Genomic DNA, 17,500 nt, shown 5'->3' with positions numbered 1-17,500 from the left:
TATATATATATATATATATATATACGTATATGTATAACTGAATCACGAAAGTTACAGAACGTAATAAATCCATAAATAAAGATAAATGCCACGAAGGAAAAATAAACGAAGGAGTCTGCAAGATCTTTCGACTTTAAAAGTCCTTTACTGAGCAGATACTGACATAAATACGAGAAAAGACAATACAAGAAGGTTCGTATAATCCCTATCTGTCAGTTATACGAACCTTGTATTGTCTTTTCTCGTATTTATGTCAGTATCTGCTCAGTAAAGCTTTTAAAAGTCGAAAGATCTTGCAGACTCCTTCGTTTATTTTTCCTTCGTGGCATTTATCTTTATTATATATATATATATATATATATATATATATATATATATATATATATATTTTGTCCGAACTACTCTTTCCCACCTGGAAAATGTGCTCTAACACTCTTAAAAATGGCCTTGAATGGAGGGACAAGAGATTGCACACACACACACACAAAAACTACAGCAGTAGGCCAATATAACTGAAAAAAGAGGAATTTACATGAACACTGGGCTGTAGTTTTAAATTAACTATATTTACATTAAGTTATGTAGGTCCAGGAACTAATGAGATGGTTGATTGTTGATCTACCGGAAACACCACGGAGATCAGAATTTTGCGCACGCGGGTTATTTTAATGCAAGACTTATTCCAAAGGGTTCCCAATTTCTCCCACAATTAGGCACAGTGTTTGTCTGCAAAGAGATTGCATTCTAGCATCAGTACTAAGGCGAGGAACATGTGGGAATGTTACACACTAGTTTCTCTCAGTCTAAAAATTTACAAACCACTGAAGGGGCATGAAATGACTGGGAGTTTACACAGAAAGGACTAGTACTTGCTTGAATTAACTATGGGATGTTTACTAGCATCACAAGGGTATTAATCACAGCATAGGACCAAAATTGGGGGAGTGTGAAGCTGAACAAAGAAGGGGGGAATGTCGCCTTGAAAGAATGGAAATGAAATACAGACAAAAGGCAAAACAATTCCCTGGCTGAACTGAAATTTGTGTCTCACAGTACCTGGAAATCCTGATATTCCTGTGCACTATAGAGGTATAAAAATACTTGGGATCCCCCAGAGGAAGCAGGGGGGAGCAGAAGGGGTGAAGTGGAGTCTGCAGGGCTTGAGAAAGTCTGAGGAAGTCCTGTTTCTGAGTGGTCCGGAGAGGATCTGAGAGTTTCTGAGAGCTTCTGAGCGTTTCTGGCCCGAGCTGCTGTGGCCCCGTTCTTTTATAATCTCGCCTGGGTAGGCTACATCCTAATCCGAGGTTCCATGTGGGGGGCAAATTCAGAACAGCCAATGGGAGCAAAGAGGGATTTTCTAGAGAATGGAGGCTTTCAGTTTACATTGGCAACTTGTTATAAAGAGGTCTTAACTTTCCTTGGTTCTGGCTTAAAATCCTGGACAATATATATATATATATATATATATATATATATATATATATATATTTATATATATATGCCTACTCTTTCCCCTATATGGGCGTGGCTTCCAAGGAAAGAAAACCAACAGTCACTGCGACATTAATAATTGAATTGCTGACTTGCAGATGAACCCCACTATATCGAACACTTCAGTGGTATCAAGCACTTCACGCACCTAACCGAGATTCACCAGCTGAGGGTCATACTTGCTTCCTCTGCACGCGTTGTGCCATCCACCTCTGATTTGCACGCACGCTATTGCTTCCTGGACGTTAAGGTCTGTCCTTTCCTTAATGCGTATATATGAATCACGGTGATGTGATCAGACTTATAAATTGGCTATGTGCGACACAAGCACTACACAGTTCCCAAGGTCGACTCCTAAAAAACAAATACCTGAGCGCGACAGGGATTTGTAGGTGAGAGGCGGCGCTAACATTATTTTCTCGTGGTAGCTGTGTGGTTAAAGGCGCTTTTCACTGTTCGTCCCGATTTCTTGGTTCCTAGGTTCGCTCCTGGGAAGCGACAAAATTATGATATTAAAGGATATTTGTAAATTTTTGCATATATATATATATATATATATATATATATATATATATATATATTATATATATATATATATAAATGATGGTAAAAATTTTCTGTTACAACAGAATTCCAGCTAATAAAGGATGCCTATAATAACGCCAAAATTTAGGAAGTAAGTACTGTACTTCAGAGACTGCTGTCCCTCTCTTCAGGTAGGTGATGAATGTTAACAAGTTTTCGTCTATGTGTCCACGAATAAATTTTGATAAAGTTATATATTACTTGGTTAACAGAGATTATGGCATGTTTTAGAATGTTTCACTATGAATAGCTGTTTCATGAAACTGAATAATTGGGTAATATTGTATAATGTTACTCTGAAAGAAAGTTGTTAGGTATGAAATCAGATGATAGGACAGGGCATGCGCATCTTTTCCAGCCATTAATAGGTTTTGCAATAGATAGAGAGAGAGAGAGAGAGAGAGGAGAGAGAGAGAGAGCGAGCGAGCGCAGGGCAATTTTCATCTTGAAAGATTGAAATTTGTAACTGTGTAATTGAAAGTTGCTTTGTTTTTCAAAATATTGCAGCCTCACAAAAAAATAAACTTCTTAATCAAAGATCCTGATCGTTTCCCTAATCTCCGTCCAGCTTCTCATTTTTCCTTATAGGCAAAACCACTCGGTCGGTGCTTGAATGAATAGAGCAGAAAACTTCCTTAACTGAGTCATTGTGACGTCATCGAATTAGCGAAAGCTTTTTGGGATAGGAGATTCAATTTAAGTTGTAAGGCTTCCTTCTGTAACAAGGTTTTGAAATTAAGTTACACTGGTCGATGGATGTCGTGTAATTGTGTGATGGGGAAAGAGAGAGAGAGAGAGAGAGAGAGAGAGAGAGAGAGAGAGAGAGAGAGAGAGAGTAGAAAATGCTAGGGGGTTTTAGAGATCTGCTGGTATTGATACGTCTTGTGAAATTCATGGGGTCGTTCCGCCCTGTTTTCTTCTTAATGTTCTTCCTCCTCCCTCCACCGTCCCTCTTCTTCCTTGCTTCGTTTCTCCCTTGTTTCTTCCTTCACCCTCCTCCCTCTCCTCATTCCTGCGTCCCCCTTTGCATCTCTTATTGTTTTCTCCAGATACTGGCATAGTAACTGGTGTTATCGTTGGTCTTTGGAATTTGTTAATGAAATCTTAGTTTGCTATTTCAGAATTATTTCACGTTGTAAAAACATGTAGATTTTTCCGTTGAATGGCTACATCTACGATGACAGTTTCTCTCACTCTCCAAGAATCTTTTTTTTTCTGCCTGTTTCACTTTCAAGTACTTTTTTGTTTTAGTGAGAAGCTATAACTACGGCTCCAGAGATTTCGGAAGGGTACAGGTCACTGTGTAATTTGTTTTTGTAAGGATAAATCTCTTAATGTATTGCATATCACACTTTTCTTAAAAAAAAAAAAAACTATCACATCTGATCCAAGGGTTATACAATGTTGCCATGCACTGATGTTTTACACTTAAATATCTTTAAAATAACTTTACCAGCATCATAATAGTATCTTCAACCTTTGTAGGGCTCAAGATACTATGAGATTCTGCTTCCGCAGTTCTCGACTTTTTTCCAGACTGAATGAATGTGAATGAACTCGAATAAATTTAGATGGGTATCGCTCCTGGTGCGCCTTACTTTTGAAACAGAGATTGATAACCGAACAGGATTTCAAGAGGGATCCATTTCCACCAAACATTCGTCGCCGTCTGTGCACATTTTCTTTTCTTTTTCATTGAGCGGGTGCTAGTTTGTCTGCACATAAGTGGATATGTCACTTAACAAACTATAATTTTTCTGATTCTTCACCTAAACGTTATAAAAAGAGAGGATTAGAAACCGTTACACACTTAATAACTTGTCATGTAATTTCTTAGTAACTTACCATCAAACTACCTGCTCCTAAAGGAACCTAATATACACACACGACACGCACACACACACACGAAAGTACATTTGTTTTTCCGCTAGTTATAAACACTGAATTAAGTTTTAGCAGTTGGAGGTCACAATCACCATTATTAAATCGTCTTCCACTTCGTCTCTTCATTTGCATTGCTTCGCTGTTAGCAATTCAGACAAATTCCTCGAACGTTCATCATTAGTGGCAGAAGGTTTTGTGTCATAAAGCAGGACTGAAACGTTTCAAACTCTGTCGTGTGAGGGGGAATTGGAAAGCGTTAATGAGTAAAGTTTAGGAGAATATAATGGTCTCAGGAATTCTGGAGAATTTCTGTTTTTGATATTTTATTTGATTGTCTTCGAGTAACGAAGAATTCCTTTGGGGACGTTGCTCAGAGGAATCTCCGCGAAAAGTAGAAGTGGTACTGAAGAAAGTCGATGATGGGACGGGACGAAACAGCGAGAAAACGGAATGGATGAGCCTTGGAAGGAGACTTCTTGTGACCTATCTGACCAATTTGGTTATGCATTTTTATAATTCTCTTAACACTGTGAAGACACGTACACCCTTAAGTGAAAATGCCTTGTAAACGTGCATTATCTATTTATATATTCAGTGGGCTGCCTCGGCTGTTCACAGAAGCACTAGCGTGAAGTATCATATTAGCCATAGCAACTATTTGTATTGGCTTTGTTTATCCCAGTTCAGTTCTTACCTTCTCATAATACTCTCTTATGTCTATGTATTCTCAAAATTTTCCCTACTTTCTGTGGTTTTAATCCCTCAACCAGCTTTGCAGAATGGATGATGGATATGGAAACTTTATGGACCCATACTTTCACTCAGATTTACTTGCACAAAGTTATATCACCCCTATTTTTCCTTCCATCGTAAAACCTGATGGTATTATACGTAGATGTCGTTTCAGTAAAAAATACCGTTTTATGCTCTGCATTTTTTAACTTCTCACTTTTGCTGCATTCTATAAAATTAAACTTGGGAATGTACTTCCTCAGAACTATTTTCATATAGTTCAAAAATATACAAACAAAGACGTAATTTGGGAATCAGAGGCAAAATGTAGATGTCTTGTAACTGCCGCGGGCCTCAGAAATCCCCACAGGTCGCAGAACTGCCTGTAGTGAGAGTTTCATTCACGACATTCGTGCACTATGCATATAGCAAAAATGCTTATAGAGAATTTAAAGTTTGGTTCCACGAACGGCGCCTGTGATTTTTCATATCTCTAGATAAGGGAAAGTTTTATGGTCTCTATTGGTATCTCTCCTTGGTCTCTCATTGATGTTAGAGATAAGCTTACCTCGGCATTTTGCGTTCTATTGGTTGAGTCCTAAATACTGGAATGGCTACTGCTTTCATCACCCTAGTTATTGTCCAGGTGCTCTTTTTCTGTTGGTAAATTCTTCAAAATAAATGCCATCAATCAGCAACGATTGTAATGTTAGAGCCTTCTCTTCATTAATGTGGTTTTTGTAAAGCAGGGTCTACTGTTGATGTTACCTACTTTACTCAATTTACTCCTTTTTACTCAGGAACTTTGTGAATGTCTTTGCTCTTCGGTATGATCAGGCAAAAATTCTTGTTGGTCAAACTCCCTTCTTGCCGCTTCGTTCCTCGTTCTAAATTAAGCTCCTGCTTTTAATGAGATTTGTTCAGTTGTTGTAGTTAACTGTGCTACATTAGTATTTTTCTGATTCTCACTGGACTTTCTAAGGAGTATGTTTTTCTTTAATTCATGTTTTTGCATTAGTTATTCTTAACTTGGCATCTTCTCTGAATGGGGCACATGAAAGTGATTTTGATTTAATGTTCCCAAAACCAACATCCTTCCTGCCTTCTAATTTCATGTTCCAAAAATGTGTAAAAATGTGTAAGAAATTATATAACCTTGTTTTGGGTGACTAATATGACTTGAATGTGTATAAAAGCCAGGGTGTAGTCTTGCAGTTTCGTAAATACGTCTGTGGGGGTCTTTTCGCAAAATATTTAAGAAACCTACCTGTTCATGTACAGAATATTGCTCTCGTGTCTGAGATGGGTCTTCGGGCAAAAAAGTTTCTCTCATTTCTAACTTGAATTCATCCTACTCCTGTCATGAGATTACCGCTATCGGTGTGTGCTCCTCTCTAGAGCTTCTTGGTCACATGTTGCCCCAATACCCTCATCCTCTTGATGCCCCAAAAGCTTCACAGTTCAACAGAAACGGTGCGAAGGTCACAGCCAAGTCTCGACATTTCATTCACTTCCTTAATTATAAATGATTTCCCAGTGTCTGTCCTTTCAGAGTTATTGAATCGAGCTGCTGTTTTCAAGATATTGGTCTAACATCAGTTAGGGGTCAGATCCTATTAGCACACACAAACCTATGTGTATATATATATATATATATATATATTATATATATATATATATATATATACATCACGAACACACACATGTATATACGTATACACACACACACACACACATATATATATATATAAAATATATATATACATATATATGTATATATATATATATATGTGTGTGTATATATATATATATATATATATATATATATATATATATATATATATATATATATATATATATATTTATATGTGTGTGTGTGTGCACATGTGCTTGTGTGTGCTTGAGTGCATATGTACGTGTGGTATGTGCTGGTTCGTGTGGCTGCTTATTGGTCTACGTACTTAGGTATGTATGCATGCATGCTTTCAACCAAGTTCTTATATATAACTATTTTCATATAGTTCAAAAATATACAAACAAAGACGTAATTTGGGAATCAGAGGCAAAATGTAGATGTCTTGTAACTGCCGCGGGCCTCAGAAATCCCCCCCCCCCCCCCCCCCCATAGGTCGCAGAACTGCCTGTAGAGAGAGTTTCATATAGGCCGGTGAACAGGTTTCTTGGTACCTTGGACACACCCATTTGACGTCACCTTTGATTTTTGTTGTTGGTGCAAGAAAGGCTTGAACCTATTACCATCGTTCTCAGATCCAATAGGATGAGTACACTATCCTGGAAGTGATTTTTTTTTAATTTCGTACACACATACTTGTGAAACTGCAAATTTTCAATGAAAGTGCAAAATTGTTAAAATGACGACGTAAGGTCAGCGTATTTTACTTGAACAATGTTCAATTCTTATGTTCATTATTTCTTTTTCCAGGGAAGATTGAGGAGAGTTATGTATACATACATAAATACATACATGCATACATGCATACATACATAAACACACCACACCCATATATATAAATATATACACATGTGTGTGTATGTGTGAGTGTATTTGTAAGTCTATTTGTGATGAGAGTTACGTGTCGTAGTGTCATACAGTAGTGTTTACAATACGCTTAAACTTCGGGCAAATGGGACTAGAATATTGAGCATAATAGGAAATCATACGGATTGTTGGCCGTAATGGAAACTCGGTAATGACTGAGTTGTTTTCCTTAATGGAAGTGACAATAGGTAAGAAATGAGGAAAATGTCTCCCCTACACCGAGTGCTTCAATAGAATGCCTCACTCTGAATGCTTGTTTGTGCATGCAAGCATGCTTGAGTGCTCTCAAAATCTCCTGGTTTGTAAGTGAGAGTTTTCAATTCCATTACTTGAGTTCCATTTTTAAAGGCTTTGCAGTCAATCCATTGCTGAAGATTTGCCTCTTCATCTACTGAAAGGAAAACTTTTCGTTTTTCACATTCATTAATTTTTTACAATGAGTTGAAATGCATCAATATGTAGTTTTTGGACGATTTTGTTCCCGTCAAAGTTTTGTACGTAAGCCTGAAGTGGTTATGTCTCTGCCTTCATAAACTAAAATTGAGATCAGATTCTAAATTTTGAAGGCATACATAAGGAGTCGTCAAACAAGTTATTCCGCCTGACATGCGGGCACACACACATGTTTAAGCATATATATGTATATTTACATACATTCATGCACACATATGTATATAATGTATATATATATATATATATATATATTATATATACATATATTTATATATATATATAATATATATATTATATATATATTATAATAATATTAATATAATATTTTGATATTCCTATTTTACTGACTATTTATTTTTACTAGTACGTAACCTAAAGGTCCAAGCAGAGTTACTTCACAGGGTCCTTGAAGCTATAAGGTTAATAGGGGCTCCCTTTCCCCGCACATGTCCTTCTGTGCCATTTCTAGCCAAATGTGCTTTCCGTTCATAGAAATAACAAAATTGCTGAATAATCTGGCCAGTTTGGATCGGGGTATATCCTGGTGGTATTCTTCCATTACTTTTCTTGGGTCCTCTCTCCAACACCTCCGCGTTAATTTTCAAAATATTGTTTTCACACATGAGCGGTCATGATTCAGCACGGAGCATCATTGCATCTGCTATATATAAGTCAATGTTTATGCTATCTTTGTCTTTGCAGTATTTGGTAAGTGAATTTGGAAGTGCTTATGTGAGTAATTACCTTAAATTTATAAGATTGCTTCCTGGCGACCAGAAAGGCCACCAAAACAATGATGAGGACCTCTGATATCAAGTCGTAACTTCCGAGTAAACTTTGACGATGGATGAGTTGGTTCTGTGGTGGACTTGACCTATATAAATAAGTTTGAAAATAACTCCACGCTATTGCACCGTGCGGGAAAACTTCCACAGTGGAACTGAATCTCTGTTCCATACTAAATCTTTATAAACAGTGGCGGACTGGGTCTAAAAATTGTGGTTACCAGGTGACAAAAGGGGGTCCCACTCCAACCCTCAGCCACAATAGTATAATAGGGTTTACATGACAAATACATGAAATATTTGAAAATGCATAAGTGGAAACAAGCAAGAAAAATTATTGGAACCTTTATTTTTCACTAATAAGAGTAAATTCCTTAGATATATGAAAATGAAATTTTCCATGGTCTTACAGTATGTGTAAGGTGCCCGCTTGCCATCGGGCAACCTGGCAACCTGGCCAGTTCGCCACTGTTTATTAAAAAAAAATAAATAAACGACAGATTTCAATCTCTGAGAAATATACCCAAACTACCAAAGTATGCCTCAATTCCTTTCGCTCATTCTAAAAAGTTTTGACCACAGATAGATATTGAGGCTCACTATCCTAAAAATCCTAATGCCTGGGTTCGCTGTTCTAGCAATAAAGATGACTAAAAATCCTAATGCCTGGGTTCGCTGTTCTAGCAATAAAGATGAGTTAGTTCCCTTCTTTTATGCCATCTTCGGTGATCTATAGCTATACTTGCCCAAAGTGTAGAATATGGAAAAAAAAACCGGTGCCACCTCAAGATTGCTCAAATTAAAGATAGATTCTCATCTTAGATCAGACACCGTACCAAATGTCCTTTAAAAGCAAAAGAATTTTTCAGCGTTTAACACCACTGGAAAATGCGTAAGCCCTTATTTTCACTTTATGATTTAATATTGTTGCTCAAAAGCACCCAGTGAGTAACTGCTGGCTATTCTGGAGTCGTTAACTAATTATTAAGCAGTTTAGTTCTTGGCTAAACACTTCTACTGTTTTGTGTACGTATAGCCAAAATCGACGTCACCCTTCCAAGTAGGAGCATGTCACTCAGGTTTTAGCTCAGGTACAAATTTGACTATATAAAGTTCACACTACTGTTGTTCAATAGCGGATTATCGACTGACCCAAAAAGAGGATAAAGAGAGCTATTCTTCTATCTGAGTGAGAGGAAATATGAGCTTCAAGAGCTTCAAATGTCTGGGAAAATAAGTAAATGGGACAATTCTACTTAATACTTTCCCGATAACTGAAATCCTTTATTTCGAGTTCATTCATACCTAAGGCTCTGCTGTATGTGCTGCGTTATTTTGTAACCAGTATTCCGTTGCTTACATTCAAAACAGTAATTCGCGCCTCAGTGGCGTGGTTGGTTTGGTGTTTGCTTCTCACCTCGGTGGTCGCGGGTTCGATTCTCGGCCTTTCCATTGAGGAGTGAGAGATGTGTATTTCTGGTGACAGAAGTTCACTCTCGACGTGGTTCGGAAGTCACGTCAAGCCGTTGGTCCCGTTGCTGAATAACCACTGGTTCCATGCAACGTAAAAACACCATACAAAAAAAAAAGGTAATTCAAAACGTGTTAGCCACTGTAAGGGTGTTAGTTCACTCGACTTCTATGATTAAACTTTTTATCATCTTTCCCAAAAATACCTGCAACTGCTTTTTGTAATCCTTGAATTGCACTTGACCACAGCATTTCACCCTTTGATGAAATGATAAGTATGGGTCTGAATTACTTTCTTAATGGTTATAATTTTGGTGTTGTTACTAATAATAATAATAATAATAATAATAATAATAATAATTATTATTATTATTATTATTATTATTATTTTTTTTTTTTTTTTTTTTTTTTTTTTTTTTTTTTGCTCTATCACAGTCCTCTAATTCGACTGGGTGGTATTTATAGTGTGGGGTTCCGGGTTGCATCCTGCCTCCTTAGAGTCCATCACTTTTCTTACTATGTGTGCCGTTTCTAGGATCACACACTTCTGCATGAGACCTGGAGCTACTTCAGCCTCTAGTTTTTCTAGATTCCTTTTCAGGGATCTTGGGATCGTGCCTAGTGCTCCTATGATTATGGGTACGATTTCCACTGGCATATCCCATATCCCTTCTTATTTCTATTTTCAGATCTTGATACTATCCATTTTTTCCCTCTCTTTCTCTTCAACTCTGGTGTCCCATGGTATTGCGACATCAATGAGTGATACTTTCTTCTTGATTTTGTCAATCAACGTCAACGTCTGGTCTATTTGCATTATTATTATTATTATTATTATTATTATTATTATTATTATTATTATTATTATTATTATTATTAAATGTAGTTCCCAAGAAAAAAACAGCTAAATTCCATATTCGATACCATTTTGATTCTTTAATTTTTTGTTAACAAATCACTAATTACAATTTTTCCGCAGTCGATGCAAAAAAAAAATCCTCCTCCAGGAGAGTCACTGTCAGACAGTTTTGGCTCCTCTGGAGGAAGATTTCTTTGCATCGACTGCGGAAAAATTATAATCAGTGATTTAAAAAAATACAAGAATCAAAATGTTGTCTAATATGGAATTTTGCTGGTTTCCTCTTGGGAACTACATCTTAAGATATAGTACAGATAAAATTCAATTACTCAGTAATCTTAATAGAAATAATTTCCCAAAGAGATTTTACTGAAGAGAGAGAGAGAGAGAGAGAGAGAGAGAGAGAGAGAGAGAGAGAGAGAGTATGTTGAAATCTAAGTTATAATAAGTATGTTGGTCAGAAATGTGTTCAGACGAGTAGGCGCCAGGAGGTATGGAAGTTGGCGCAGTATAGCGAAAGTTGGCGACAGCTCGCGAGCACCAGATGGGGGAAAATATCAATGAATGGTCCCCCTCCCCCACCCAATTTTTCTCCCTTTCCCCCTCCCCCACACTACTCCTCCCTTTCGCATGTCCATGTTTTCTGCTCGTTTTGCTGAGAATCTGAGGGTGAAATGATACGGCAAAGAGCGAAAGAGACAAGCCTCTCTCTCTCTCTCTCTCTCTCTCTCTCGTGATATTAACAATATAAGCGGTAACAGAATAGATGATAGAGACTAAAACGTTTTTCTTGTGAGGGGACAAGAAGGAGAGAGAGGAGAGTCAGGGGAAAAATGAACGCCCAACGCTGATAATTGCCAGGGGAGGGGGGAAGGGGCCGCAGGGGAAGGCAGGGGGTGTCTAGAATGGTGGGGAAAGAGAAGAAGATGATGGGTGTCTGAGAATTATCCTCTCGTTTAAAAGATTTAGTTGCAAGTGTTATTACTGAGGCCTTTTTCTTTGGCCCTTTTTCCGCTGACAATTAGAGGTGGCCTAACACACTGCATGGCTGCTCGCTGTAAAGCGAAAGGAGGACAATTAGATTTTTCCCTTCTCATTATTGTTATTAACATTATAAGAGTTATTATTATCGTTATTGTTACTTACATTAACGTTATTTTCAGCAGTGTTCTAAATGTATGTGTGTGAGTGTGTGTGTGTGTGTGTGTGTGAGAGAGAGAGAGAGAGAGAGAGAGAGAGAGTATAGCAGTCACAATGACAATTGTGTCGAGAGTGGGAGAGTGGAGACTTCATTGTCGGAATGGATGGAATGAAAGATTTTCTCTTTATTTGTAACTTCCGCACATTATGTAATAATTGTTTCTGTGTTTGAAACTGTATCAGAGAAATGACTCCTAAGATCTTGGCGAAAAATAGGGTAATAAGCGCCCAGGTTAGACAGGACAGCCAATAACTCTGCGAAATGAGAAAATTATATTGTATCAGTAGCGAGGAACTGACGTCGTATGGTTAAACACCCACCTGCTGGTTGAATGGTAATGAAGAGCTTGAGAATCTTGGGAAATTGCACATATCAAATATAAACCAGTCTGGTTTTTTTTTTCTAACTGAACACCGAGTAAGACCTTGGATACAAACCATTTTATTAAAACCTAGGCCTACCAAAAGGAATTTCTCATACCAATTGAACTTCCTCCTTAGAGCAAAATTTTTATAATGCTGCTCAATACCTAGACACACTACTCTTTTTATAAATCTTTCTATATTTTCACTGAATTTTCGATGGACATCATTTTTCTGTTTATAATGGTTAATTTAAGTCTCATTTGTCTTATCTGAATAGTCCTTAGCATTATTGCAGCCGTTCAGTATAGTAAAAGTATGATTGCCAATGTAATTCGAAATATTTATATTTAGAGAACCAGTTTCTGCGTTAGAACACAACTTTTCCAGGGACTTCCATCTTGGAAAAAAGAGTTAGACGCTTGAGATAAAACAACTGACAGTTGTCAATGAATATTCAAAGCAAAGTTAGTTTGAAATGGAGTGGGTTTTTCGAGGATTCTTGGCAATGAGATATACCGATTCTCAGTTTGCTGATGAGAGAATTCTCCGACTGATTGGGCACGCGAGGAAAATTTACTTAGATTCAGGTAGATTCGGAAACACGCAAGTCGACAAGAAATGAATTTACAAGAGACAAAAATTACAATTCATTACGGGTTCATGTATAGGCACCCGAAACGGCAATCCTGGGGACTTTATGTAAAGCGGTCGAGAAGAAAAAACGACCTGAAACGAAACGGTCGTCTTTAATCTTATATATATATATATATATATATATATATATATATATATATATATATATATATATATATATTATATAATATATATATAATACATACATATATATATATATATATATATATATATAATATATATATATATATATATATTATATATATATATATGTTTATTTATGTATATGACTTCTTCGTTATCATATGCAAACACACACATATACATTTATATTCATTCATGTATGTATGTGTAATAGTGTGTGTGAGCTAGCGCGTGTGTATTACCCGTATTCAGTGACCTTAAAATGAGAATCAGCTTCAGTAAAAATAAAAGAAAAAAGTTAAAAAAGTGTCTATAAATCTTATACTTTATCAGCTGAAATTTCCACATTAGCCATTATTATATATACTGGCACTCAAGAAGGATAAACCCTTCCAATTCTCCTCAAGTCTTGAGGCATGCGTATGCCATTTATTTCGACTTTGTTGTCAGTGATGCCTTCTAGAACTGGCTCCACCAATGGGGGTTGGAGAAGCTGGGGCCCAAGCTTCTCAATGAAGGAATCTAGTAGGTTCAACTCTCTGTTACACCTCTATTGACTTGAGACGGACAGGTATGCGGGAGTTAAACTTCACTTATATATTCATCTTGGAAGCCAAGAGCGTTAGCTCGTGGTCGAATCCTGCCACGGAAGGATCATTTATTGACCACTTGAATAAATGGCTTGCAGAGGTAGATGTATACAGAAATAGCATGAAAGTATGTATAGCTATGACGTCGTTATGTCTTTACAAATGAACATACTATATATATATATATATATATATATATATATATATATATATATATATATATATATATTATTCAAAATTCCACCTCGTTTCTTCCCAGAAATGCAATTACTCTGAAAATTTAGGCCTTGACTGGAGGACGAGGAGTTTGAACAAAGAAAAAAAAGCTAAATTTCTCAGGCATAAGGCCGATCTTACTGAGGAGGGAGGAATTTACATAAAAGCTGGACTCTGGTTTTAAAGCACTATATTAACAGGAATTTACAGAGGTCCAAGAACACAAGGGGCAGGGGGACTGCTTTTCAGTCCACCCGAACACCTGGAGGGAGCAGTCAAGCCACGGCGTTTAGGAAAATTGCGCAACAGATCAAGATTGCAAGCTTCAAAGGATTTAAAAATTCTTACCACAGCCAGGCACAGCGTTTGTCTGCAAATAGAGGACACAGGCATAAGGCAGGGTGGCACACGAGGGCGAACGTTACTCACTACTTTCTTTCAATTAAAAGGCCACTCATGGAGGAATGAAATGACTGGGAAATTTACACAGCAGGACACTATTTCGTGGCTTAGATTCACTAGGGGGATGTTACTAGCATCACAGGGAAGTAATTGCAGAATGGAGCCCAGAGAGGGGCGGGGGGGAATGAAACCTGCACAAGTCGCCTTGGGAAAAAAAGGAAATGAAATACAGACAAAGGTAAAAACAATTCCCTGGTTGAAATGGAATTTCCCTACAGTACCTTATGGATACTGGTCGTCTCCTCCTTGATGTCTCGGCACTATGGACTTGGGGCTTCCCAAAGCATGGGAAAGCCAGGGCCAGGAGGGGTGGGGGGGTGGGGGGAAGGCAGCGTTTGGTAAGGAGCAAGGCTCTGACCTGGCCTAGGTCTGGTGTGCTTCTGAGGGTCGGCTCCTGGGTTCAAGGCCTTTTGAAGTTTTCTCCTGGTAAGCCACGCCTCCAGTCCCTGTGGGGTTAATTTCAACAACCAATGGGAGAAGAGATAGCTTTTTCAAAAGACAGGAGAATGGATTCCTCCAAAGTGGAAGAGGCAACTTGTATAAGATATAGATGCATTAAACTTGGGTAAAAGACTCTCTTTTTCTTGGTTCTAGCTTAAAATCTTTAACAATATATATGTATGATATATATATATATATATATATATATATATATATATATATATATATATATATATATACATATATATATATATTAATATATTTGTGTATGTAGGAATGAGTGTAGGTAATACATATGTACATGCATATATATAAATATATATATATATATATGTATATATATATATATATATATATATATATATATTATATATATATACTATATATATATATATATATATATATACTATACTATATATATATATATATATATATATATATATATATATAACATGTGTGTGTGCACTTATGTGCGCGTATATGTACATTTACATATATTTATGAAAAGTGTAGCCTTTAATCTTATCTGCGTTATTTAGAATTTGCTGGGTAGTTAACAGGTATTACATTTAAATCGTAGCTTTGAAACGGTTATATGTTATTTTCAGGAAGTCTTGACTTCTTTCTTTGCTTGTAAAGTCCCTCTCAGTTCTTACTGAGGGGACAGCTCGTAAGTAAATTAATTTCTCTCATTATCCAGCCCATCCTTAGGTTTTTACTACCCTTTATTTTCCAGCTGCAGCTCTAGCTCCCAATTTAAATTTTGTCCAATATCTGTCAGGTTTTCTTGTTGCTTTTGGGAGTTGGCTTTGTTTATTTAATTCACATCGAATTTATGTATTTTACATCTTGTCCGCTTGCCTTTATAACTATTTTCATACCTTTCGCTCATCCTTTGATGCTTCTTGTTTGTGTATAGACAATGTCACAGTGATGGAGACGCTCGTCAAGTGTGATAATATGGGAAAATGACCTTAACACTGAGTATTATAAGGAACTCGTATTTGCAGTGTTATGATATACGCTAAAAATGAGGAAATGGGAATGAGGTATCTCAAAACTTTTTCATCTTTTCTAATCATGGGATTAAGTTTGTGGTCGGATTTGTAATGAAGACACGATTACAAAATACAAGGAGTGCTCACCAAAACCAGAGAGATAGACAGAGCCAAATCTCTCTTCTTTCTTTCTCTCTCTAGGTCTCAGACTTACAATGCCCGATAATTGGCAGTACCTTTGTGTGTCTTTGTCAGATAATGGTCTATTTTCGACTCACGGAAAAGTGAGTGAACGAATTAATATGATTAATATATCTATTAGATGTCCATGTACGCTACGTCACGCACACCTGAGGTGGTCCTAATGGATGCCTTGCCCTTGTCTACTTACACGAGTGACAGCTCTGGTTCCCCCTCTCACGAGGTTGAATTCAAATTCTCTCTCTCTCTCTCTCTCTCTCTCTCTCTCTCTCTCTCTCTCTCCTCTGATGGTATATATCCATCTATGATTTAGATGTTAGTGGTAGACAATTCAGTGATCTAAAAGGTCCCATTCATTATTAATTTGTTATCTCTTCTTTGAAGCTATACCCTTGCTATTGAATAGTTCTTATTATCTATCAATTAATATACACACACACACATATATATATATATATATTGATATATATATATATATATATATATATATATATATATATATATAATATATATATATATATACACTGAGTCTTTTCCTTTAGCACAAAGATCACTACCACTACAGTAGTGATCTATGAAATTCCACAGAAGCCTCATCAGTAGCGAGTCAATCACCTTACTAATAGTAGCTCTGTTCTTTCTTTTCTCGAAGATACCTTCTTGCTTCTTGCATTTTGACGCCTTTGCTCTCCAATACTTCCGTTATACCATCTATCCAACTTCCCAAAGTCTTTTTATTCTCTCTGTCCTTTCATCAACTTATCACCTTCACTCTTTCAACAAGATCCAACCATCTCGAAACACTGATCCCTCCTCTCACATATGCCAGACCTTGTAGACTTCTGTGTATATCAGTAACTCCTATATTGTTTTTCCATTACTTCCTTATGCGACATATATGATATGTAAATATTGCATCGCTCCAGCTGCCAGCTTATTTCTTTGATTTGCGTTCGGTGATCACACATCTTCTCAAACCAGAGAGTTAAAGTATTTCCATTTGCCTTCCTAAGAAACTCCAAGCTTTTTCCCAATCCTTTGCTTGTACCCTCTTACCTTCCGTGCTCTACCCATTCTATGCAGTATCTCTTTTCTTCGTCCCATCATTATCCGATATATTTACTCCCACGCTTCATCTTCCTTCTTCTTCTTCAACAAAATACACCTACTTTTGGTCACAATTATCGTCAGTTTCTCTAACTACAAATGCTTTCAAACTCGTTTACCGGTCTGCAGATTCTTTTCATTATCCTTAATCAATGCTGTCGTACTTTAACATAATCCATTCCACTGTGGTCATAAATCATTTTCGTAATCACCAATTTTACACCTATTTCAGCTGCTTTCATTTGATATCTCACATCACCCCATAGATAAAGCTATAAAACAGCCTTGGGGATATATGACATAATCGTACCTCAGCCTGTATT

General features: G+C 36.9%; 1 pseudogene; it reads right to left on the bottom strand.

The window, feature by feature from the left end:
• Positions 1-17,177, bottom strand: part of LOC135195885 (elongation factor 1-gamma-like) — a 46,016-nt pseudogene extending 28,839 nt beyond the window's left edge.
• Positions 17,178-17,500: the final 323 nt, after the last annotated feature.

Source organism: Macrobrachium nipponense, chromosome 17, assembly GCF_015104395.2.
Source record: "Macrobrachium nipponense isolate FS-2020 chromosome 17, ASM1510439v2, whole genome shotgun sequence".
Classification (NCBI taxonomy): Eukaryota; Metazoa; Arthropoda; class Malacostraca; order Decapoda; family Palaemonidae; genus Macrobrachium; species Macrobrachium nipponense.
The sequence above is the reverse complement of the archived record's forward strand: the minus strand, read 5'-3'. Positions and strand labels throughout refer to the sequence as shown.